General features: G+C 38.0%; 1 protein-coding gene across 1 annotated transcript in view; it reads right to left on the minus strand.

Annotated features, from left to right (window-relative positions):
• The window catches only part of LOC127435222 (pleiotrophin-A-like), a 56878-nt gene extending 38722 nt beyond the window's left edge, over positions 1–18156 (minus strand). The window contains exon 1 of the mRNA XM_051688505.1: positions 17971–18156. The gene's annotated coding sequence lies outside the window, so the exon portion shown is untranslated. The remainder of the gene's footprint in view (positions 1–17970) is intronic.
• Between the last annotated feature and the right edge of the window lie 7154 nt (positions 18157–25310).

Consider the following 25310-nt stretch of genomic DNA (forward strand, 5'->3'; position numbering starts at 1 on the left):
CAATGGTTTTCATCTAAAACTATATTGTAAGTCATTAATCGGTTCTTAACTGTTCATACATATAAAAAGATAGATATTTTTGGCATGTTAACTGACAAATGTAAAAGTTAAAAATAACAGTCAAAATATTAATAACTACAGTCTTGACCAACACAAAATAGGCATCGTGTGAAAGCTTAGAAGCTCTACTTCCAATGCATGTAGACATTATGACCTAACATAAAACATCACACAGCATTACTTAGAGGAGGTGATTGTCTTTCAAACGAGTCCACACACAAGTTAATCAGATGTATAGATCATTAGATAATCCACATGAAGCACAGTGTTACATATGACCACCAGGAGATGGCGCCAAATACATGACACAGACTCAATGATGACTCAAATGACACAGAATGAATCTCATTCTGTGAAATCTCATTACTAAAATCATGTCTGCATGCTATGCAAACCTTTAGTCATTGTTGTGTTTGCATGTGTAATTAGTTCTTATGTACAATTATTAAGTTTTATTTGTTTGGAGATTTTTTTGGACACTATGATACATTATTTTTGTAATACTATAACTTTTGATTACTTTGTCGTATTATTTTTCAGCAGTTTCTTAGGCTGAGAGTCTCAGAATGTATCATAATCTATATCATTAAAAATGTTTAAAAAGTTTTCTTTACAATGATTACAAACACTAGACCCTCCTTGTTTTTGTCAAGTTATAAGCCTTTAATTTTGGGTATGCCACTGAAACAGGAAATCTTTAAAAACACCTTCAGAGCTTTAAGGGTTAATAAATATGCACATTTTTTAGAAATAATAAAATGTACAAATTCTTTGACATTTCAAAATCAGCAAAACCAGTGTGATACATGTGAAGACATCTTTTTTTTATCAACATTTCTGTGAAATTTGATCTAAATATAACATAATATACAATTTATATTAACATCTAATATGAGAATTAATAGTAATTTGAATACATTTAAAATTAATTTGAAACAACTTGGTGGTCAAAAGTGATGAAAGCAACGTATTCTTTTTCAACTAAACTTCATCAAAACAAGTTTACAACTCAAGTGTACAACATTAATACTTCTTTACTATGTTTTTAAGATAAATCTATTTTATTTACTCTCATGAAGTGTTGAATGTTGATGTGCGAGTTCCCCATCTGTCACTCACTCGACGTTGGTGTCGATGTAGTGACACCAGGGGTCACTCTTGGGAGCCCGAGACACCTCTGGTCTTTGATAAAAGGCCAATGAAAATTGGCGAGTGGTATTTGCATGCCACTCCCCTGAACATATGGGTATAAAAGGAGCTGGTATGCAACCACTCATCCAGATTTTCTCTTCGGAGCCGAACGGTCATGCTCATTGAGCTGAATAGCACTGTTCATTCACCTCTGCTGGATCTGACGGCGCATTTCAGCGGCTTCTCCCTCCTCTGCACTGGTGCACTGCAGAGAACGCCCCTGGGCGCTTCGGCAGAAAAACTAGAGAGTATATTTTCTAAAAGAGCGTTTTTCCCCTCTAAAAGAGTATATTTCTCTAAAAGAGCGCACACACGTAACGTCTTTTTAAAGATGTGTCTTTCTAAAGATGCCTTTCCGTTCGTGTGTTATTCCTGGTTGCGGTCGTTTTCTCTCAACTTCGGATGGTCATGATCGCTGTCTCTCGTGTCTGGGCGCGACCCACACGGAGGCAGCGTTTATGAATGGTTCATGTTCTCACTGCGAGAACGACCATGGCAACGTTGCGGTCGCGGCTTGCTTTCGTAAGTAAGCCTCACCGAGGCTCCCCTCAGCATAGATGCGCTGGCACACAGCTGGCCCCCTGGCATTCGCAAATACGCGTTTCCCCCAGTGAGCCTACTTGCACAGACTCTGTGCAAGGTCAGGGAGGATGAGGAGCAGGTCGTCCTGGTAGCACCCTACTGGCCCACCCAGACATGGTTCTCGGACATCACGCTCCTCGCGACAGCTCCCCCCTGGCAAATTCCCCTGAGGAAGGACCTTCTTTCTCAGGGACAGGGCACCCTCTGGCACCCGCGCCCAGACCTCTGGAATCTCCATGTCTGGTCCCTGGACGGGACGCGGAAGACCTAGGTGGCCTACCACCCGCGGTGGTAGACACGATCACTCAGGCTAGGGCCCCCTCTACGAGGCGCCTGTATGCCTTGAAGTGGCATCTGTTCGCTAAGTGGTATTCTTCTCGACATGAAGACCCCCAGAGATGCGCAGTCGGATCAGTGCTTTCCTTCCTGCAGGAGAGGTTGGAAGGGAGGCTGTCCCCTTCCACCTTGAAGGTGTACGTTGCCGCCATAGCAGCACACCACGACGCAGTTGACGGTAAGTCCTTAGGGAAGCACGACCTGATCATCAGGTTCCTAAGAGGCGCTTGGAGGCTGAATCCCTCCAGACCGCCCCTCGTTCCATCATGGGATCTCTCCGTAGTTCTTCAGGGCCTACAGAGAGCCCCCTTTGAGCCTTTGCAGTCAGTCGAGCTTAAGGCACTCTCCCTGAAGACTGCCCTCCTGACTGCGCTCACTTCCATCAAGAGGGTAGGTGACCTGCAAACGTTCTCTGTCAGCGAAACGTGCCTGGAGTTCGGTCCGGGCTATTCTCACGTGATCCTGAGACCCTGACCGGGCTATGTGCCCAAGATTCCCACTACTCCTTTTAGGGACCAGGTGGTGAACCTGCAAGCGCTGCCCCAGGAGGAGGCAGACCCAGCCCTGGCGTTGCTGTGTCCGGTGCACGCTTTGCGCATCTATTTGGATCGCACGCAGAGCTTTAGACTCTCTGAGCAGCTCTTTGTCTGCTTTGGTGCACAGAGGAAAGGAAGCACTGTCTCCAAGCAGAGGATTGCCCACTGGCTTGTTGATGCCATATCTATGGCATATCTTGCCCAAGATATGCCGCCCCCGGTAGGGCTACGAGCCCATTCTACCCATGGTGTAGCGGCTTCTTGGGCCCTGGCCAGAGGTGCCTCTCTAACAGACATTTGTAGAGCAGTGGGCTGGGCAACACCCAACACCTTTGCAAGGTTCTACAACCTCCGGGTGGAACCGGTTTCATCCCAGGTAGTGGCACGCAACCTAAGCGGATAAGCCCGGGATAGCCAGCCGGGTGTATCACTTGCACATAGCGCCTTCCACCTCCTTTTGAGCTGAAGACATGCGCTGTTAATTCCCAGTAGTGTTCACAAAAGTTGTTCACTGGTTGACTTCCTCCGAGCCCTGTGGCAGTCGAGTGTTCAGAGAGACTCACTGCCGGCCCAGTACACGCGCTAACTAAGAGCCCGGTTCTGGGGTAGGTGCTCCGCATGTGATGGTTCCCTGTAAGGCTAACCCCATGCGATCTATATCTTCTGCTAATTCGTTTCCCTGCTGGCAAACTGCATCTTCCTTGGGCAGAGCCCCTCTGCCCCAGTCTCCATGTTGTAGTAACTCCTCCCCCATTGGGCAGGATCTACCTTGAAGGCTCTCCACATGGTTGGAAAGACCTGGCGGCCCAGTCGGATAATCTCCCTTCTTTTTTTAGGGAGTGGAAAAAGAGAAGGGGAAAAGAGGCCACGACTGGGTTAAGCCCGTCTCTATCTTTGGGTAGTCGACTTGTCCCCAAAAAGGGCCGTTCGACACTCATAACTGTGTTGGGGGAGGTTACGTGTCGACCTGGTGTGCTGGCTATGAGGCACACAGCAAGTCTGCCCACCACACACCGCCAGTTCACGTAACACAGTTCAGCCTTGTGGCGTTTTGTATAGGGACCCCTAGTGTCACTACATCGACACCAGCGTCGAGTGAGTGACAGATAGGGAACGTCATGGTTACTGGTGTAACCTCCGTTCCCTGATGGAGGGAACGAGATGTTGGTCCCACCTGCCACAACGCTGAACTACCCGCTGAAATGGCCGGACCTTATATCGGCTCCTCAGCATAAAATCTGAATGAGTGGTTGCATACCAGCTCCTTTTATACCCGTATGTTCGGGGGAGTGGCATGCAAATACCACTCGCCAATTTTCATTGGCCTTTTATCAAAGACCAGAGGTGTCTCGGGCTCCCAAGAGTGACCCCTGGTGTCACTACATCGACACCAACGTCGAGTGAGTGACAGATGGGAACGGAGGTTACACCAGTAACCATGACGTTTGCTGTAAGCATATGTGAACAATTTCCTCTTTCATGCACTATTTAGACTAATGTGTGCATTAACTTTTGCTCTCTGTGATTTAGTTTATTTGTTATGTTTGTTACATTTGTCATGTCTGTTTTGTACAAGAATGTGTGTGTGTGTGTCTGTTTGTTACTGTATGTGTATGTGTGTGTGCAGTCCCAGTAAGAGACAAAAAGCGTGTGAGAGAGTTTGGGAAAGAGGAAAAATGTAAGTGAAGTGTTTATAAGTAAAAATCGAATTCATAGATGTAAAAAAAAAATTAAAGCCCGAATCAAAATTAAGCCACAAATGCAAAAGATGTAAAACATTTTTTTTTTTAAATTAAATGGCTAAATCTCTTAAACAATTTGATAATAAAATAAAAAATAAAAAATATTATGTGTATTTTGATAGTCTTGACAAAATCTGAAAGTTTGATTCCTGTACTAAAAACAAAGTGGTACTTAAATATTATTGTCTAGCACGCAATAGGAGGGTTAAAAGCAACAAGCCACTCAAGGATACATTTTTAAAATTAAAACTTGTATGCGTTAACAATAGTTAATGCATTATGAATATGAACTAATAATGAACATTAGTAAATGCTGTAAAAAATATACTGTTCATTGTTAGTTCATGATATCTAATGCAATTACTATAATAACTCTAGCTGGAATTAACGATTCTGGTTCCAGTTTGATTCGAAGACCACTTACAAAACCATTAACCCTCCTATTGCGTTCGGGACATTTGTATCACGGGAGAGGTAGATAATAATTATTAAATACCATATTGTTTTTCGTACAGGAATCAAACTTTGGGACTTTGTCAAGACTATCAAAATACACATTTAAAACATTTTTTTTCAGATTTTTAAATAAAATTGTTTAAGAGATTTAACCATTTAAACAAATTGTCACATCTTTTGCGTTCCCGGGTCAATTTTGACCGAGCATCAATTGTGGCTATGAATTAGATTTTTACTTATAAACACTTCACTTACATTTTTCCTCTTTCCCAAACTCTCTTACACACTTTCTGTCTCTCACTGGGACTGCACACACACATACATTTTAATACTTTATTTGATAACACCATGAAGATACAAGCACATCAGGTATAAAATATAGGATGATTCACAGGTCATTTACCCACGAGACGTTCTACTACCACAGATCAAATTTGTAAGCATTACCAAAGGCAGCATATACACATTTCATCTTAATACATCCATACAGTCACACACAGACACACACACATTCCTGTAGAAAACAGACATGACAAATGTAACAAACATAACAAATAAACTAAATCACAGAGAGCAAAAGTTCATGCACACATTAGTCTAAATAGTGCATGAAAGAGGAAATTGTTCACATATGCTTACAGCAAACTCACACATCAACATTCAACACTTCATGAGAGTAAATAAAATAGATTTATCTTAAAAACATAGTGAAGAAGTATTAATGTTGTACACTTGAGTTGTAAACTTGTTTTGATGAAGTTTAGTTGAAAAAGAATACGTTGCTTTCATCACTTACACTGGTTTTGCTGTAAAGTAAATTCTAAAATGTCAAAGAATTTCTACATTTTATTATTTTAAAAAAAATGGCATATTAATTAATACAGTAACTTTTATATTTGGACAGTTAACATGCCAAAAATATCAATCTTTTTACTTGTATGAACAGTTAAGAACTTATTAATGACTTACAATATAGTTTTAGATGAAAGCCATCAGGTTATGAATGATTTATAAGCTTGAATTCAACCGGGTCAAAATTGACCCATGAATGCAAAAGGTGTCTGCAGATTCTGAATGCATTAGGAGGGTTAAAGGTGCAATTTTTTGTGTATGTCGTCCTGGACTTACACTGACACCTAGGGGCCTGGATGTAGCATTATTTAAATGCAAAAGTTTACCGTTACCAATGCCATTGTAAAAATTCAGTATTCTTAGTCAGACATGATTAATCAATGTGGGAAAGTGTGCAGTAGCAGGGCGGTCACTGAGATTAAGCGAATAGAATTTGGCTGGTCATGTGACCGTAAGATGGCTGCCCCCAAGGGGGGACCCTCTCCATGTAGATTTAAACAGATTTTTTAAGCTTACTGAAATCACTGGATTCTTCATCTAATTTTTTTTTAAAGGAACCGGTTCTGCATAAAAACCCTACTCACAAAAAAGCAATACAGTCAAGATTTCAGGCCTGTAAATCACAACTGTAAAATTCCCTGATTTTTCTAGGTTCTGTGGGAACTAGAAAATGTTCAGTGAATATTTACTGATGTTTCTTCCCTTTTACCTCATTAAAAATCTGATATAATTTTCTCTTAGCGTCTTTTTAAATAGAACTGTGTACGTTAAAAGCCATTCAGAGTCACTCTATCTGTCAATCACTCGAGTTACTTCACAGCTTCTTTTCATTCAGTCTTTGGTGACTTCATACTGCGAGACAATCATCTGAATTCATTAGAAAGACACAAACAACCCAGCAGCCCCACAGGAACGGGGGGGGGGGGGGGGGGGAGATGCCGACCGACAGAGAGCGAGAGAGAGGGGGCGAGCCAGGTGACCGAGCGCTACAAAGCTGGCTTCATCGCAACTGCGTTTGATCGTGTCAATGAGATCAATAATCGAGAGCATCCGCGCTCCACCTGCAACACTCCTGTAAAGTGCAGTGAGTCAATCACAGGACAGCCGGAGCGATGTATGCTGGGAAAAGCAGTTTCATGTATTAACTGATCATTATTACTAAGTAAAAAACAGTCATTCAATCTCTCTCAGGGGAGAAAACAGCCAATCAGAGACACTCCTGAATCACATGACCAGGCGTAGACACTTTGAAAAACTCTAATTGATACTAATAGCAAATGGAAGGTTTGATCTGATTGGTCAGGACCGAATGACATCAGAACATCACCACAACAACTCAAAATGCCAATCAAAACTAGATGACACAAAACTAAATCGAAAAACTAGATTATAATCAACTAATCTGTCTACAATTGGTGCCTCACATCGTACGTTCATGTGGACGTCACTTTGCACAGCTACTCCGTTCACTTTATTATCTCCGTCCATATAAAATAAAATTATTTTATTTACAAATACTTCTGACTGGTACATTAAAGCCAGCTCATGAAAAATAGACTGTGAATTTGGTGACTGCACGTCAAAAGTTTTGCTGCTGAAATGGATCTGTGCTTACCAAAATTTGAATTTCGGATTGAATTTCAAAGCTGGAAGTGTTGTTGAAAGGAAACGTGTGAGCTCCATTTTCCAGGTGAAATGTCCACAGGGGGGCGCCAAAAGCGAGTTGTTTTTTAGTTGTTAATGACATAAAACAGTCAAAAAGAATGCATATTGTATTAACCATACTGCCCCAAACCTCAACCCTAAACCTAACTGTCAGAGCAGTAAAAATGTAATTTTAAAGTGAAAATGCAACCTCCGAATCAAGCTATCCATTGTTTATGTGAACGCAATTACTTCCTGGTTCCTATGGGACCGGAAACAGTGTCTCGGGTGTCAGTAGCAACAGAGGAAAATGTTCATGGTAGAACTGATGCAAAAATGTCTGACGGGACCTGCCGTTTGTAACTAATTTGGCTGAATGGGGTCGATTTCAGGGTACATGAACTTTCAGAAACAACGTGTCAATTTCCCGTGTGATCAGGTTGTAAAGCACTGAAACAAAATACTTTGGATGTTAAAATATGTTCTCAAAACTTATAAGACAAAGACAGTGATGCACTGTTTGTTTGTACACTCCGAACAATATTTCAGCCAATTTTTTAAAGATTTACGCATTTTGTGGGCCTGGGTATCTCAGCGAATAAAGACACTGACTATCACACCTGGAGCTGCAAGTTCAAATTCAGGGCATGCTGAGTGACTCCAGCCAGGTCTCCTAAGCAACCAATTGGTCTAGTTGCTAGGGAGGGTAGAGTCACATGGGGTAACCTCCTCGTGGTCACTATAATGTGGTTCTCGCTCTCGGTGGGGCGTGTGGTAAGTTGTGTGTGGATGCCACGGAGAATAGCGTGAAGCCTCCACACATGCTACGTCTCCATGGTAACGTGCACAACAAGCCACATGATAAGATGCGCGGATTGACGGTCTCAGACGCGGAGGCAACTGAGATTGAGGCGAGTCGGAGGCATTCTAGAATTGTACGTTGCTCACTTTCTGTGTAGAATTTATTAAAAATGTGCATTTTCCATTTCCCTTTTTTATTTGCAACTAATAGCTCCTAATAAACAAGCAAATAAATAAATATATATATATATATATATATATATATATATATATATATATATATATATATATATATATACATTTTTTTTTTCTAGAGCAAATAGTTTTCCTAAAAATTAATGTCTAATTAATTAATTCAGATTTAAAGTAATGACCAGCATCATCCAATCACTGTCAATCATGTTAAAATAAAATGATACATTATAAATTGTGAATCTATGTACTGATTATCATTGTCACATGTCTGTCAAACATGTTGAGTGATCCAAACATCATCTGCAGCCTGAAACTGAACTTTTGATCAGATTTTAGGAGTGAACGCACTTAGCTGCATAGAGAGCTATAGGATGCTCCCTTGCTCCCTATTTAGTGAATGACTTAACCGTCAGTGTGCTGTCTGTCTGCACTGGTCTCAGAACAGTTTGAAATGCTCCTTATTTTCATCCTAACTCCATATAAAACCTCGGAAGGCAACATTATTCAGTTTTTGAATGAACTTATTTATTCTCAATGTGATGATGCACTGTAAATATAGGAATGCATTTACTAATGTTAATGAATACAACTGTATTGTACAGTGATAATAAAATAAAATATATCAAAATGTAAATTAAAATTAAGCAAAATCACCCACAGATGTGTTCATGTTGATAGTTATTCAAAATAACTAACATGTTTTTTCTACTTTTGAGGAAATGCAGTGCCAGTGTCCACATATGTGGCATCATGTTTATCAGCGTGCTGACATGCGAAAAATGAACAAATGAACAGCCTATCAAACGAAACTAGAGATGCTACTCTTTACAACCAAACAGGTTTCAATTAAAAAACGTAAAGATATTTCTTACCGAAGATGCTGCGTCCGTAGGAGTGTTTCAAGGAAATCGACGGCATGCTGTTGTGTCACGTGAATTATGCGTTGCGTATAGCAAAGTCAAAATACAACGTCCACGCATGTAGACGTGGGGTCGCAAGAGGATAGTAAAACTTTTGCTTTCCATGTACAGTAAATAGTCACTCAAAAATGCAGTTCTCAGTTTTTGTTGCATAAATAATAAAATATGCCATGCATATTTTCCACACAAAATAAGAATTTTCATGTAAATTCTATTAATTGAAATAATTTCAATTACAATATCAAAGGAAATAATTGACAATTATGATTTTGTCATAATCGTGCAGCCCTAAAGCAGCGTTTCCTAGCCATGTGTGTCACAGTCTGGCCTGACTGTGCCTCCCCTGACTATTTATCTGTCTCGTCTGAGTGTTTGCCTTGTCTCTTACACCCTCTTGTGTCTTGCAGGTGCCACGTTGAGTTTGCCAGCTCCAGTTGCCTTGGTAAGAATCATTATTCCAATCAGCTGATCATCCGTGGCACCTGCTCTCCCAATTACCTCTCCCTATATAAGCTCTCCAAGTGTTGAGTCCTTTGTCAAATCGTTTGTATTGTGGTGCTGTTTTTATCTTGTCGGTTTTGTCCTGTTCCTGTTATTCACTCTGTTGGTTTCTGGTTTTTGAGAGTTCATCTAGTTTACCTTTCTGTTTTTTCCCCCTCATGGGAGTTTATGTGTCTACAAGAACAAAATCGTCACTTTTGGGGAAATTGGCACAAAATAAAAAATAAAAATGGAAGTTAAAGCCACTGTGGCTCTTTTATAAAATGTAATGAATTACTTGCGATTTAGAACGTGCAGACAAAATGCTCTGATGAACTTCATTTTTGCTTGCGCTCAGTGGCAAATGCCTTATGTCTGGGAGCGAAAGCGTGTCACATGACTCTTTTGATGCGCATCCATATATTCTATATAAATTCTATAGGAATATATGAGCATTTTGGAAACATTATTTGCATCTTGGCGTTTCCGTTCAGCATTTTTGCATGCAGTATCCTAAAGTTTGCACATATGTGGATTGAAACCCAGCTATAGTCAGTGATGTCATCGTTCAGCTGGTCGACACGTCAGTGGAAAAGTGGGCTGGATCTGAGAGCCGCCCGAACACCAGCTCTGGGACCAGTTCAGTGGAGAAGGGATAAGTGTGTATGTTTCCATGGAAGACCTTATGAGAATTTGAACAGTGTGTGTGTGTGTGTGTGTGTGTGTGTGTTCTTTACTCAAGAAGAGTTATGTGTTTTTCAGTCTCTGCACCTTAGCAACCCATATATGAGAAAGTGGCTTCAAACAGCCCGCGTGAAAGAGAGACTCAAACAGAACAGAAAGATAACTTCAACACCTCCCAGCACGCTTTTGTGTGTGCATGTGTATATAAACACCAGTTCCCGCATATCAAAGCAAACCAACGAGAGATTGATCTCACAACATCTGACTGATCTCAGAGCAGTTTCCTGCTCACTTTTAAAAATCTTTCTCATTAGAGATTCAATATGTGCTGAATGTAAAAGGAATTAACTGCTGGGTTTTTTAAAGAAACGTTCCAGGTTCATCACAAGCTAAAGGAATAGCCGGAAAGGAATTCTGTCATCATTTACTCACCCTCATGTCATTCCAAACTTTAACGACTTTCTTCCGTGCACAGTTACAGTAATCCACTTATAATAACTGAAGTCTATGAGGCATGTATATTTATCAGAAATATGAAGTTTGTATATTTGTTAAAGGAATATTCCAGGTTCAATACAAGTTAAGATCAATAAAAGTCTCATAAAAAAAATCTTTCACGCTCTTACTAGATGATTTAGTTTGTCTACTAATATTCAACTGTGTATGTACATACATCACAGGATCATTTGTTATTCATTTCCAAAACATCTCAAATTTTGTATTGTGTTTAATAGAATTCTGTGTTGGAAATGACGCTGATGGAAATTATATATTTAACATTTTCAAATAATATGACAAATTTTTCATAAAAACGTTATTAGGGGCAAAATGATTTGGTGTGGTTGAAATGATGCCACACTGTGGAAAAATTTATAGAAATAATTTTCACATAATAAATATTGAAGTGGTTTAAGTTTGTTTTACTCCTTGTTTAGATGATCATAGTTTTAAAAATGTAATAATTTTTATTTTAATAATGGATTTTCATAGTTTAATATTCAAAGTCTAGATCTGAATGCTAAAACAGTCAAATCTATACATAAAATACATTTGAAAATGACCAAAAATAAATGAAGGCCTGGTTAAAAGTTTCCAATTCAGTTCTAATGTATGGAGCCCCTTAGAGGACAGGACGGTAATTTTTTTTCTGAAATAGTTTTGCGTGAACTCGTAATAGTTTTGCATTCCCTCGCAATAAATTGACCATGTTTTTACTAAAATAACCATATTTTAACCTTGATATTCATAGTAAAACTATAGTACTAATATAAGAAAACAAAAACTATGGTAATAAAAATCTAAATTTTGCAGTTATTTTGATTTTAATTAGTAGGACTTTGACAGTAAAACTATAGTAACAACATGATTAACCATGGTTACTATATGGATACAATATACAGGTAAGCAAAACTTATTGCGAGGGAACGCAAAACTATTGTGAGGAACACAGTAATCATAGCGAAGGAATGCAAAACTATTGCGTGGGAAAGCAAAACTATTGTGAGGGAACGTAAAACTATTGTGAGGGAATGCAAAACTATTGCAAGGAACGTAAAACTTATAGCAAAGGAATGCAAAACTATTGCAAGGGAACGCAAAACTATTGCGAGGGAACGCAAAACTATTGCAAGGAACGTAAAACTTATAGCGAAGGAACGCAAAACCATTGCGAGGGAACGCAAAACTATTGCGAGGGAATACAAAATGTATTGCGAGGAACGCAAAACTATTGTGAGGGAATGCAAAACTATTGCAAGGAACGTAAAACTTATAGCAAAGGAACGCAAAACTATTGCAAGGGAACACAAAACTATTGCAAGGGAACGCAAAACTATTGCAAGGAACGTAAAACTTGTAGCGAAGGAACGCAAAACCATTGCGAGGGAACGCAAAACTATTGCGAGGGAATACAAAATGTATTGCGAGGAACGCAAAACTATTGCGAGGGAATGCAAAACTATTCCAAGGAACACAAAACTATTGCGAGAGTACGCAAAACTTATATTGAAGGAACACAAAACTATTGCGAGGGACGGCAAAATATTGTGAGGAAACCCAAAACTATCACCAGGGAACACAAAACTATTGCGAGCATACGCAAAACCTATTGCGAGGACATGCAAAATATTGCAAGGGAATGCAAAACTATTGCGAGGGAATGCAAAACCATTGCGAGGGAACTCAAAACTATTGCAAGGAACGCAAAACTTATTGCGAGGGAACACAAAACTATTGCGAGGGAACACAAAACTATTGCGAGGGAATGCAAAACTATTGTGAGGGAATGCAAAACTATTGCGAGGGAATGCAAAACTTATTGCGAGGGAACGCAAAACTTATTGCGAGGGAACACAAAACTATTGCGAGGGAACACAAAACTATTGCGAGGGAATGCAAAACTATTGTGAGGGAATGCAAAATTATTGCAAGGGAATGCAAAACTATTGCAAGGAACGCAAAACTTATTGCGAGGGAACACAAAACTATTGCGAGGGAATGCAAAACTATTGTGAGGGAACTCAAAACTTATTGCGAGGGAACGCAAAACTTATTGCGAGGGAACACAAAACTATTGCGAGGGAATGCAAAACTATTGTGAGGGAACGCAAAACTTATTGCGAGGGAACGCAAAACTTATTGCGAGGGAACACAAAACTATTGCGAGGGAACACAAAACTATTGCGAGCATACGCAAAACTTATTGCGAGGACATGCAAAATATTGCAAGGGAATGCAAAACTATTGCGAGGGAATGCAAAACCATTGCGAGGGAACTCAAAACTATTGCGAGCATACGCAAAACTTATTGCGAGGGAATGCAAAACTATTGCGAAGGAATGCAAAATTATTGCAAGGAACGTAAAACTATTGCAAGGAACGCAAAACTTTTGCAAGGGAACGCAAAACTATTGCAAGGAATGCAAAACTATTGCCAAAAAAAAAACATTCCCACCCTGTCTTCTAAGGGGCTCCATACTAATTAAACCTGCATTTAATAAAAAGAAAAATTTGAAAAGTGTTAATTTTAATTAATCAACCCCTGAGACATGAAAGTGCCCGCAGTTGAAGAAACATCAATATATTGTTTAACTCTTGTAACAATACTTTCGAAACAATGTGAATTTTAAAGTTTATCCTGGTGTTTATCCTGTCTAGATGTTTTTTCCTTCTTTTATTCTCTGTTGTAATCGACGTTATTCCTCCAAAACTTTCGATAGAGTTTAACTTGTATTGAACCCAGAACATTCATTTAAGAGAGAGAGAAAGACTGGTTGTACAGTTGTGCAGGAGTCATTCTGATAGGTTAACCAATAACTATGGCAACAGCAGTGGCATTGAGGCCCGATGCTCCGAGCTCACAGGGTCGCATGGCACCCCACTTATTCTCATTCCAGTCATGGATGAACCACTTCACACACCATCCTGGGAAAAACGGCCCCTCTTAAATGCACACATGCCCTATATGTGCAGTCTGAATGTGGACTATACACCTACATACAAGACGTGTTTGCAAAAGCATCCAATATAAAACAGCAGACAGCAGGTTTTCACCAGTCACGATGAGGAGAGAGCGAGGGATACAGAAAACATGATGTGTATGCTGATGAGGAAGGCACAACACTCTTCACTTGCATATATTTCACTTTATCTGTCTATCTCTCTCTCCTGTCGTCCCCGAGGGGATGTTCTGACACAGACGTGAATCGGACACAGCAAACATGTTTAAATGCTTTTCTAAGGAAACGCTTTGAAGTTTATGCAGGAAAAATGTGCTGTCCTGCATAACAATGTGATTTATGTCCTTTGAACATCAAGAAAACCACAAAACAAGCATTGTTATGATCAGTTGCCTTCTATAAGCATACAACTGTAACACTTTTACGTTCACACTGCAAGTGCCCAAGACAAGATTGCACTCAAAAAGAGCAATTTCTAGTCACTGAAATACTGTAGAAATTTCAATAGATTTTCCACAACTTTTTCCATAAGATTGTATTAATTTAACTGAAATTTCCAGATTTTCCGTGTTTGTGCAAACCCTGTAAATCTATGCATTTAAAGGAATATTCTGATCATTCTTAGTCAACAGCATTTGTGGCATAATGTTAATTCCCACAAAAAATAATTTTTTCCTTAAAAAAAAAAGAAAAAAAAAAAATCGAGGTTACAGTAAGACACTTAAAATGTTTACATTTTGGAGGGTTTAAAGGTAGAAATGTGAAGCTTATAATTTTATAAAAAACTTGCTTTAAAGAACAGCTCCTATCTGCTTGAAAGGGGATAGACCGAAATCTCCAAAAGATTGCGATCAGATAACGAATTTTAAATCAGTAGAAAAATCTGATGGGGGCCTGGGTATCTCAGCGAGTATTGATGCTGACTACCACCACTGGAGTCATGAGTTCGAATCCAGGGCGTGCTGAGTGACTCCAGCCAGGTCTCCTAAGCAACCAAATTGGCCCGGTTGCTAGGGAGGGTAGAGTCACGTGGGGTAACCTCCTCATTGTCGCTATAATGTGGTTCGTTCTCGGTGGGGCTCGTGGTGAGTTGTGCGTGGATGCCGCGGAGAATAGCGTGAAGCCTCCAAACACGCTACGTCTCCGCGGTAACGCGCTCAACAAGCCACGTGATAAGATGCACGGACTGATGATCTCAGACGTGGACGCAACTGAGATTCATCCTCCGCCACCCGGATTGAGGCGAGTCACCACGCCACCATTGGGAATTGGGCATTCCAGATTGGGGAGAAAAAGAAATCAGCAGTAAAATCTGAAATCAAAGGTATCTTTATCTCTGATCACGCTAAAAACAACAATTTTTCAGGCAGGTCCTGCTAATGCGGCAGGTGATGTCTGTATCTATAAAGTGATCGGCTCTTTTACCTCTAAGGCGGGACTTCCGTTTCATATAGTTTTTTTATTTATTTTTAAAATTCATTTTAATGCAAGTGCTCCGTCTTGATTCAATATTACAACACTTAAATGACTTAAACTCCTCTATAACATGCAACGAACAGCTGTACTTGTTTCTTTCCCTAACCTAGCTCAGGGACATATTTTTTTGCGAGGAATATGTATGGTATGTGAAAGTTTATATAATGTTTTTTTATCTATATTTTTGGTTTGTCATCATTATTATAACCATTTAAAAAATGTAGAATTCGTCATCTATCAATTAATATAATGTAATGAAATTAAGGATGCACCAGTGTATTGGCTGCCAATATTCATCAGCCAATTACTGACCAAATTAAAACCTTATAAGCATGAAAATGCTGATATGAAAATCCGATGGTTGATTTATAATTAATTAGTAACAAACTTTGTAAAAACTGTGAATTCAAATGCACAATCCAGAAATAATAAAAGCTGCACTATGAAGAAGGGTTGGCAAGAATATGTAATATAAATTTTTTCTTCCTCTTCGTTTTCACAATAATGCGAAAAAACCGCCATGAACGGACGCGACAGCTGTGAATGCTGCACTTACCTATAGGCTACATGATTAGGAAAACCATTTAAAACACTTTGAAACCAGCTTTGACTTTGGGAACATCTGTATGATATCCATTAATACTGCATGATTGATTGAATTAAGATTGAAAAGGCTGTGGTTTATTAAAATTGAGTCTGCAATCAGCGCTTCAGTCAGTGCTGTGTGAGCAAGCGGCGCCCTCTAGCGGTCTGGACTGCATTATCCTTTATACCCCTATAATACAGAATTTAAAGGGGGGTTTTGTTCCTTTGGTTTGAACTTTTTATTTTTCCATGATGTGCTTGACATTTCTGTGGAATTGCCCAATATATGCATAGTATGAATTTGTAATGTTCAATCATATACAGAACATACATGTAAAATGTGAGTTCTGTTGTTTTGAACTGCAAAAACGAAAGTGCAAAAATGTTTTAAAAGTACAAAATGGCCATTTTTCATATCAATCATCATGTTATCATATTTTGTATCTTTTAATCTTCTATTCATCTATTTATTGTGTCTCTAAAAATGTTGGCCTGTCATGTGTTCAACAGATCCAATTCATGTTCAAATGGTAATTATTTATTGTTAGAACAGGAAAAAAGCATGTGTACATTTTTGAAAGCATAAATCTAAAGTAAAACACTGATATGATGACAAAATAAGGTAAGTGGCAAAATAGCAGTATCGGCCCATAGGTTTTTGTTAAAATCGGTATCGGATCAGCCAAAAATTTTCATATCGGTGCATCCAGGAAATTGCATACAGAATAATAATATGAGTTGTCACTGTTTGATATAATGTGTACACTTTACAAGTATTTACATTCATTTGTATTACAAGTGCTAAACCGGTACTGTCTCTTTAAGAAAACAGGCAGTTCAGCGAGCGCTTCACATAGTGCATGGATTTTCTTTACCGCATCCATGCTATGAGTGATTAAAAATCAATGTTTCTTTTTACTTTTGATCAATAAATTACCGTGAAGGACAGAAAGGATTTTAAAAGACAAAATATTATTCAATGAAAGTGGAGTGTGTGATCTCGTCTTCATTTTAAGCACTTTTAAGCACTTAAAAAAATAAAAAAAAAGTTTTCTAGTACTTAAATTTCGAAAAGTAAAATTCAAGCACTTTAAGGACCTTGTCAGAATGCTGCAAATAGTGTTAAAAAAAAGTCACAAGGAGATTGTGATGATGGTTCGTCATTTATTTTGGTTCGCGATATTTCGAAATTCAATATATTGTTCCATCACTAGAATGAATGAAAGTAAAACTGTTATTATGTTGCAGAATAATTTTTTCTCATCATATTTTCATCAACATTATGGTCTAATTAATATTGATTGTTGTCATGATGCGTCTCTTTCGTCTCGTCTTATTTATCATTGATGAAAATCAAAAAAACCTTAATTTCATTGGCGAGAAGTCATAAGTTGCAAAAAAAATCTAATGTATCCAATTTATTTCCCCAGTTCATAAGTCAAAATTGATGAATTTTCTGAATGTGATTCTATGTGATTTCTGCTTTTCACATCCAAAAAACAGATGTCACATGAAAAAACTCTTTATTTAAACTTTTTTTTAGGGGGGGAGGGGCTTTAAAACATTTTGCTCACTTGTTTGTTTGTTTTTTTAGATTTTGTGTTATAAAATGGTCAACAAGACACTCTGAGGTCCTAAAGACTTTCTGTCATCACAATTCATGACACAGGAAGAGATTTCTCCCAGTTTAAACCCTGACAGCAGCACAGTGACACGGTTAAGTCACCGCACAGAAAGGCCTCTAGTGTCCAAACCGCTGAAATACTGCCGTTATCTGTGTCTTTCATCCTCCACATACTCGAGAAATAACAAGAGGAAAAGAGACTATCCTTGTGTACAGGATTTGAAGAGCTTCTCTCTTGAGCGTAGAGATTTTCAAAGCAAAGAATTCCATGTTTTGCTTGAAACAAGTTTTAAAGTAATACATTCGGAGTGACTGTGAGCTTCTAAACAGACATTTAAAGTCACATACCTTCAGTTTGAGGAAGAGTATGCTGTTTGTTTTCTACAGGTTGCTTCCTCCTCGTCTTAATTCCTCTTTGTTTGTTGTTTTTTGCTTTTTCTCTTTCTGACTTTATCTATAGCTTTCTTTTTCAACCTCAGAGTCGTGCTAATGGTATCTGTGAGAGCGACAGACTGAATGCATATGTGTGTGTGTGTGGAGGGAGGGATTGCTTGTGTATTTGCTGTGAGACGAGCTGAAAGCCCAATGGACTCGTGATCACACACTCATTAATACAAGGTCATTCCAAGGACGAGAGAAAGACGAGAGAGAGAAGACGAGGACAATGATGAAACTGCTGTCTGTCAGTCAAAGTGAGGTGAAAGAGCACCAGACAAATAAAGAAAGAGGGATATATTCTCTGTCTGCTGTGTGAAATTAAACTTCAATGATCTTTCACTCCATTCAAGTTGTCTGAAGTTTATCCATTAAAGTTTCTCTTAACTTGCTTCAGTAAAGTGATGTTGTAGTAAAGTCAGGATGTAGTAAGCATCACCATTACTGTTGCTCATACTTAGAGTTAGTGATTTGACTAAACGCTTACACTGCAGGATTAGTCAGTATTTTTTGTCTTGTTTTCCAATACAAATATCTAAACATCTGTAAAACTTCATTTTTATTTAGTTTATCTTTCTTAACCCATTGGCAAATTGTATGGTTTAGTTTTAAGCAAAAATTTCACTAAATTTATGATTAACAATATTTTTGGTTTATTATTTTAAGATTTATTTTAAGATAATACGGCACTATTAATTGAAAATCTAAGCAACTTGTTTTATTTTTATATATATTTTCAAATAAAATTAACTAACATTTTATTTAAAAAAAATATTAAATTATTTTTATATTTTTTTATATACTTAACATTTTTGGGATATTATTTTAAGAATTATTTTAATATATCTTATTTGAATATATAAACATCTTGTTTTTTTATATTGTTTATATATATATATATTATAAAGACAGTAAGATATTTCATAACATTATAACATATTGTTTATTTTGTACAGATATCAATTTAAAATATAAACAACTTTATTTTTATATATTTAAAAAAAATCTTTATATGTTATATACATTTTATATATGTTGTACATAAATATGCTTTATATTATTTTAAGAATTATTTTAAGATATCTTAATTGAATATATAAACAACTTGTTTTTATATATTTTATATAATAATAATAATAATAATAATAAATAAATAAATATATATATATATTTAAATGTATATAGATTATAAATTTACATATTGGTATACATCTTTTATTTTTGTACATATTATTTTAAGATATCTGAATTTAAAATATAAACAACTTTATTTTATATATTTTAAAATAAAATATAATCATAAAAAATAATAATATTTAAATATTTGAATTTTATATAAATGTGATTAAATTATACATTTTATACATATTTTATATACTTTTTATATACATTTGTTGTATATTATTTTAAGAATTATTGTAAGATATCCTGATTTAAGATATAGACACACACACAAAAATTATTTACTTTAAAGTTTGTTTATAATGTGGTTTATTTTACAACCTTTTTTTAAAGGACAAATCCACCTGAAAATACTAACCTACTTATGAGACAAAATTAAGCCAGCATTCCTGTAAAACTGAACTATGTTGGTTAATTAAACGACCCAATTTACCTAGTTCTGTAATTAAACAGTGGCTGAGTTAAAAACAACCCAAAATAGGTTGTTTTAACCCAGAATTATTTTAGAGATTAGTTTTTCCTCAACAGTGCTTATTGTATTAAGTTGGTACCTTGTAAAGCTTGAGTGTACTTTTAGAGGTTGCCGATCAGATTTGAATTGCTGAATTCAAGCCAGTTCACGCAAGTTGTTTGTGCAATATGGACTGTGGCCGTTCTGGCAGAGGCTGTGACGTGTGTGTACACATAGATAGAAATGAAACACTACTTTGCAGATTGATCATACGCTAAAGAAAAGATCTATAATAAAGTCATCAGTCCAGCTGGATATTCCATCTGCAGTACTGTCAAGAGAGTAGAATCACACAAACACACACACAATCACTTCAATATAAAATATTAATAGAGTCAGTGAGGGACAGAGACACGCTCAACACCTGCAGTATCACATCTCTGTTCTTCTCCTCATTTCCTGCTCATGAATAAAACACTCCCTCCATCTCATGGATAAACTCTACTCTTCCTCTCTCTGTTCATTTCTTTTCTTTTCTTCTTTAGAAGAACCTCAGAGCATGAGGTCTCATTACACATACGGCCACTATTATTTACAACAAACTCAGTCTGTCTGCCCACACCAGCCCTTTGAGTGTGTGTGTGTGATGAAACACAATGAAATCTCTAATTCTACATCATGCAGGACACACTCTGAGTACTATAGTAACTATCACACATGCACTTTCTCACAAAACACACATTCAAATCACATAATAAAAATGGCAGACTTCAAAAGTTTCTTGTCAGTTTTTACTAGCGTCAGGAGTTGGCAAACCTGGCATCCAGTTAATGAAACGAGACTGTAGGTGTGGGTTAGAGCTACTTTGACTTATAAAAAGCACGCAGACATTTTGAGTTTGCTATTTGCAAGAAGCATCTGCTGACGTAGACCATGCCTCACAAAACAGAGATTTAAGAAGACCTACAATCAAGAATTGTTGCTTTGCATAAAGCTGGAAAGGGTTAAAAAGTTATCTCTGAGAGATTAGATATTCATCTGTCCACAGTTAGACAAACTGTCTATAAATGGAGATGATTTAGTACTATAGGTACTCTCTCTAGAAGTGGCCGTCCAGCCAAGATGACTCAAAGTGCACACCTCAAAATTCTCATTGAGGTCAAAAAGGACCCTAGAGTGACAGATAAAGACTTGAAGGAATCATTGATACTGGTTAACATCTCTGTTCATGAGTCTACTATATGGAAAACATTAAACAGGTATGGTGTCCATGGCAGGACATCACGAAGGAAGCCGCTGCTTTCCAACAAAAACATTGCTGCACGCCTGAAGTTTGCCAAAGACCACCTTGACACTCCACAACGCTACTGGGAAAATGTTTTGTGGACTCATGAAACTAATGTTGGATTGTTTGTGTGTTGTTAGCTTAAGCATATTGTGTTTGTCTATACATGCGACTTTGATAAAGATGAGATCACATTTTATGACCAATTAATGTGAAAAAACAACAACAAACAAAACAGCTAATTTCAAAGGGTTCACATACTTTTTCTTGCCACTGTATATTACAACCAGAGGCCCTTGAGCATGACATCATATCCTGTCCATTGTGCTGTCCAAAATAATTTTGCATGCCTAAAGCCGAGTGTGACCGTGACAAAAGGGTGAAGACGTGAGTGGCCGTTTGTTCCAGAACTTTTTTAACTGTTTGAAGCCAACATGAATAGAGTTCAAATCAACATTCGTTTTTGTCCTTATTTTTGACCTAATATAAGTTAGCTTTTGTTGACGTCATTAGCCTAGGGGTTCACATACTTTTTCCAACCTTCACTGTGAATGTGTATGTACAAGATCAATTCAATAATTTGTGTGTTATTAGTTAAAACAGATTGTGTCAGTTCATTATCGTAACTTTAAGACAAATATATACATAAATGAAGGTAATTCCAAAGGGTTCACATTCTTTTTCTTGCCACTGTATATTAAATCACACTTAGAAAATGATACCTCTCAAGACGCATTTTTAACAGTCAAACTTGACACGTCATCTAAAAACACGGCACTCTGAAAAAAACAGCGAGAGAGACACAAAAACGTTTAGTGTGAACGGCCCCTTAAAACAGAATTTGCAGCCAAATGTGAGTGTTATCAGCATTTTACAATGGCTCCGAACATGAATCATCCAATCAGAATTTAGAGTCTGAATTGTCTGTTTAATAAAGTAAATTAATCTAGGCTCTCTCTCTCTCTCTCTCTCTCTCTCTCTCTCTGCGTGTCCCGCATACAATTATAGGTCCGTGTTTGTTTTTTTGAGCTCAAAATCTCATTCATTTAATACAAGAGTGTTCGAGAGCTTTGCAACAGCACAAACATGAGCTAATAGTTTTGCATAATTCAGTACAAAGGTTGTGATGATAAACAGATTGCTTCATTTTACCCCTGTCTAACATCATTTGTTTGTGCTTGTAAACGTGTATCTGCTACCTGGCTGATCACGCTGGGATGCCAACATCCGCCATTTGGCTCTTACAAAAGCGACTACAAAAACAACTCGTAGAATGAATGCAAAGAAAATCAAATTATACTCCAAGCTGAATGAACACACACACACCACTTTGATTTCTCTTGTTGTTAAAAGTTACTTAGTTAAAGAAAGGAAGGGGGAAACCTTTCACAATGAAATCCTGCCAAAAATAAAATCCTCCTCCAAACTAAAAGCCAAAGAAATTTGCAGGCTGTCAAGCATGTCGGTATGATGCCAGATTTTGAATAATTGGAACTTCAGAGAGAAGCTCTGTGTGTGTGTGTGTGTGTGTGTGTGTGTGTGTGTGTGTGTGTGTGTGTGTGTGTGTGCAAGTTTATACTACATTGTGGGCACCAAATGTCCCCACAAGGATAGTAAAACCTGAGATCACCTACATTGTGGGGACCAGCCAGCAGTCCTCACAAGGGAAATAACATATTAAACGTTGTTTTATTGAAAATGTAAAAATGCAAAAAGGTTTCTGTGAGGGTTAGGTTTAGGGGTAGGTTTAGGGGATAGAAATTATCATTAGATCTGTATAATATCCAAAACATGCATGGAAGTCTATGGAGAGTCCCCACAATGATATAAAAACAAGTTTGTGTGTGTGTGTGTGTGTGTGTGTGTGTGTGTGTGTGTGTGTGTGTGTGTGTGTGTGTGTGTGTGGTTGAAAAACCCCTCGAAGCGGTTCAAATATTGAAACCATTAGTCGGCTCTTGCTTTGCATATTTTACTGCATTTGCTCCCATATCTGCTGTTTTCCACTGATCCAGAAAAACCAAGTCAAACTGAGACATTAAAACCTGCTCTGCAGAGAGAGGGGTCTACACACACACTCACCTTAGAGGAATGTTCCAGGTTCAAAACAAGTTAAGCTCTTTGTACCACATCTGTGATATGATGCCAATTAACAGAGGCGATGATTTTGACTTTGTAAAACAAATAAAAAGTGTTTACAATAATGCATATACAATAGAAATCTATGGAACAAGTGTTCGAGAGGGTCTCAGTGAAATATGAAGCTTGTATGTTTGTTAAAAACACATATTAAAGGTGAAGTGTTGACTCAACAAATGACTCTTATGAGTCGGTTCTTTTGAATCTACAGCACAAAACATACAGCGTGACCAGAGTAGTCTGATTCCTGAATTAATGACTCTTATGAGTTAGTCCTTTTGAATCTACAGCTCAAAACATACAGCGCGATCAGTGTAGTCCGATTCCGGAACGAATGACTCTTATGAGTCAGTTCTTTTGAATCTACAGCTCAAAACATACTGCGCGATCAGTGTAGTCCGATTCCCGAACGAATGACTCTTATGAGTCAGTTCTTTTGAATCTACAGCTCAAAACATACAGCGTGACCAGAGTAGTCTGATTCCTGAATTAATGACTCTTATGAGTCGGTTCTTTTGAATCTACAGCTCAAAACATACAGCGCGATCAGTGTAGTCCGATTCCGGAACGAATGACTCTTATGAGTCAGTTCTTTTGAATCTACAGCTCAAAACATACAGCGCGATCAGTGTAGTCCGATTCCTGAACAAATGACTCTTATGAGTCAGTTCTTTTGAATATACAGCACAAAACATACAGCGTGACCAGAGTAGTCCGATTCCTGAATTAATGACTCTTATGAGTCGGTTCTTTTGAATCTACAGCTCAAAACATACAGCGCGATCAGTGTAGTCCGATTCCGGAACGAATGACTCTTATGAGTCGGTTCTTTTGAATCTACAGCTCAAAACATACAGCGTGACCAGAGTAGTCCGATTCCTGAATTAATGACTCTTATGAGTCGGTTCTTTTGAATCTACAGCTCAAAACATACAGCGCGATCAGTGTAGTCCGATTCCGGAACGAATGACTCTTATGAGTCAGTTCTTTTGAATCTACAGCTCAAAACATACTGCGCGATCAGTGTAGTCCGATTCCCGAACGAATGACTCTTATGAGTCAGTTCTTTTGAATCTACAGCTCAAAACATACAGCGTGACCAGAGTAGTCTGATTCCTGAATTAATGACTCTTATGAGTCGGTTCTTTTGAATCTACAGCTCAAAACATACAGCGCGATCAGTGTAGTCCGATTCCGGAACGAATGACTCTTATGAGTCAGTTCTTTTGAATCTACAGCTCAAAACATACAGCGCGATCAGTGTAGTCCGATTCCTGAACAAATGACTCTTATGAGTCAGTTCTTTTGAATATACAGCACAAAACATACAGCGTGACCAGAGTAGTCCGATTCCTGAATTAATGACTCTTATGAGTCGGTTCTTTTGAATCTACAGCTCAAAACATACAGCGCGATCAGTGTAGTCCGATTCCGGAACGAATGACTCTTATGAGTCGGTTCTTTTGAATCTACAGCTCAAAACATACAGCGTGACCAGAGTAGTCCGATTCCTGAATTAATGACTCTTATGAGTCGGTTCTTTTGAATCTACAGCTCAAAACATACAGCGCGATCAGTGTAGTCCGATTCCGGAACGAATGACTCTTATGAGTCGGTTCTTTTGAATCTACAGCTCAAAACATACAGCGCGATCAGTGTAGTGCGATTCCCGAACAAATGACTCTTATGAGTCGGTTCTTTTGAATCTACAGCTCAAAACATACAGCGTGACCAGAGTAGTCTGATTCCTGAATTAATGACTCTTATGAGTCGGTTCTTTTGAATCTACAGCTTAAAACATACAGCGCGATCAGTGTAGTCCGATTCCGGAACGAATGACTCTTATGAGTCGGTTCTTTTGAATCTACAGCTCAAAACATACAGCGTGATCAGTGTAGTCCGATTCCTGAACAAATGACTCTTATGAGTCGGTTCTTTTGAATCTACAGCTCAAAACATACAGCGCGATCAGTGTAGTCCGATTCCGGAATGAATGACTCTTATGAGTCAGTTCTTTTGAATCTACAGCACAAAACATACAGCGCGATCAGTGTAGTACGATTCCGGAACGAATGACTCTTATGAGTCGGTTCTTTTGAATCTACAGCTCAAAACATACAGCGCGATCAGTGTAGTCCGATTCCGGAACGAATGACTCTTATGAGTCGGTTCTTTTGAATCTACAGCTCAAAACATACA

Source organism: Myxocyprinus asiaticus, chromosome 45 (assembly GCF_019703515.2).
Source record: "Myxocyprinus asiaticus isolate MX2 ecotype Aquarium Trade chromosome 45, UBuf_Myxa_2, whole genome shotgun sequence".
Lineage (NCBI taxonomy): Eukaryota > Metazoa > Chordata > Actinopteri > Cypriniformes > Catostomidae > Myxocyprinus > Myxocyprinus asiaticus.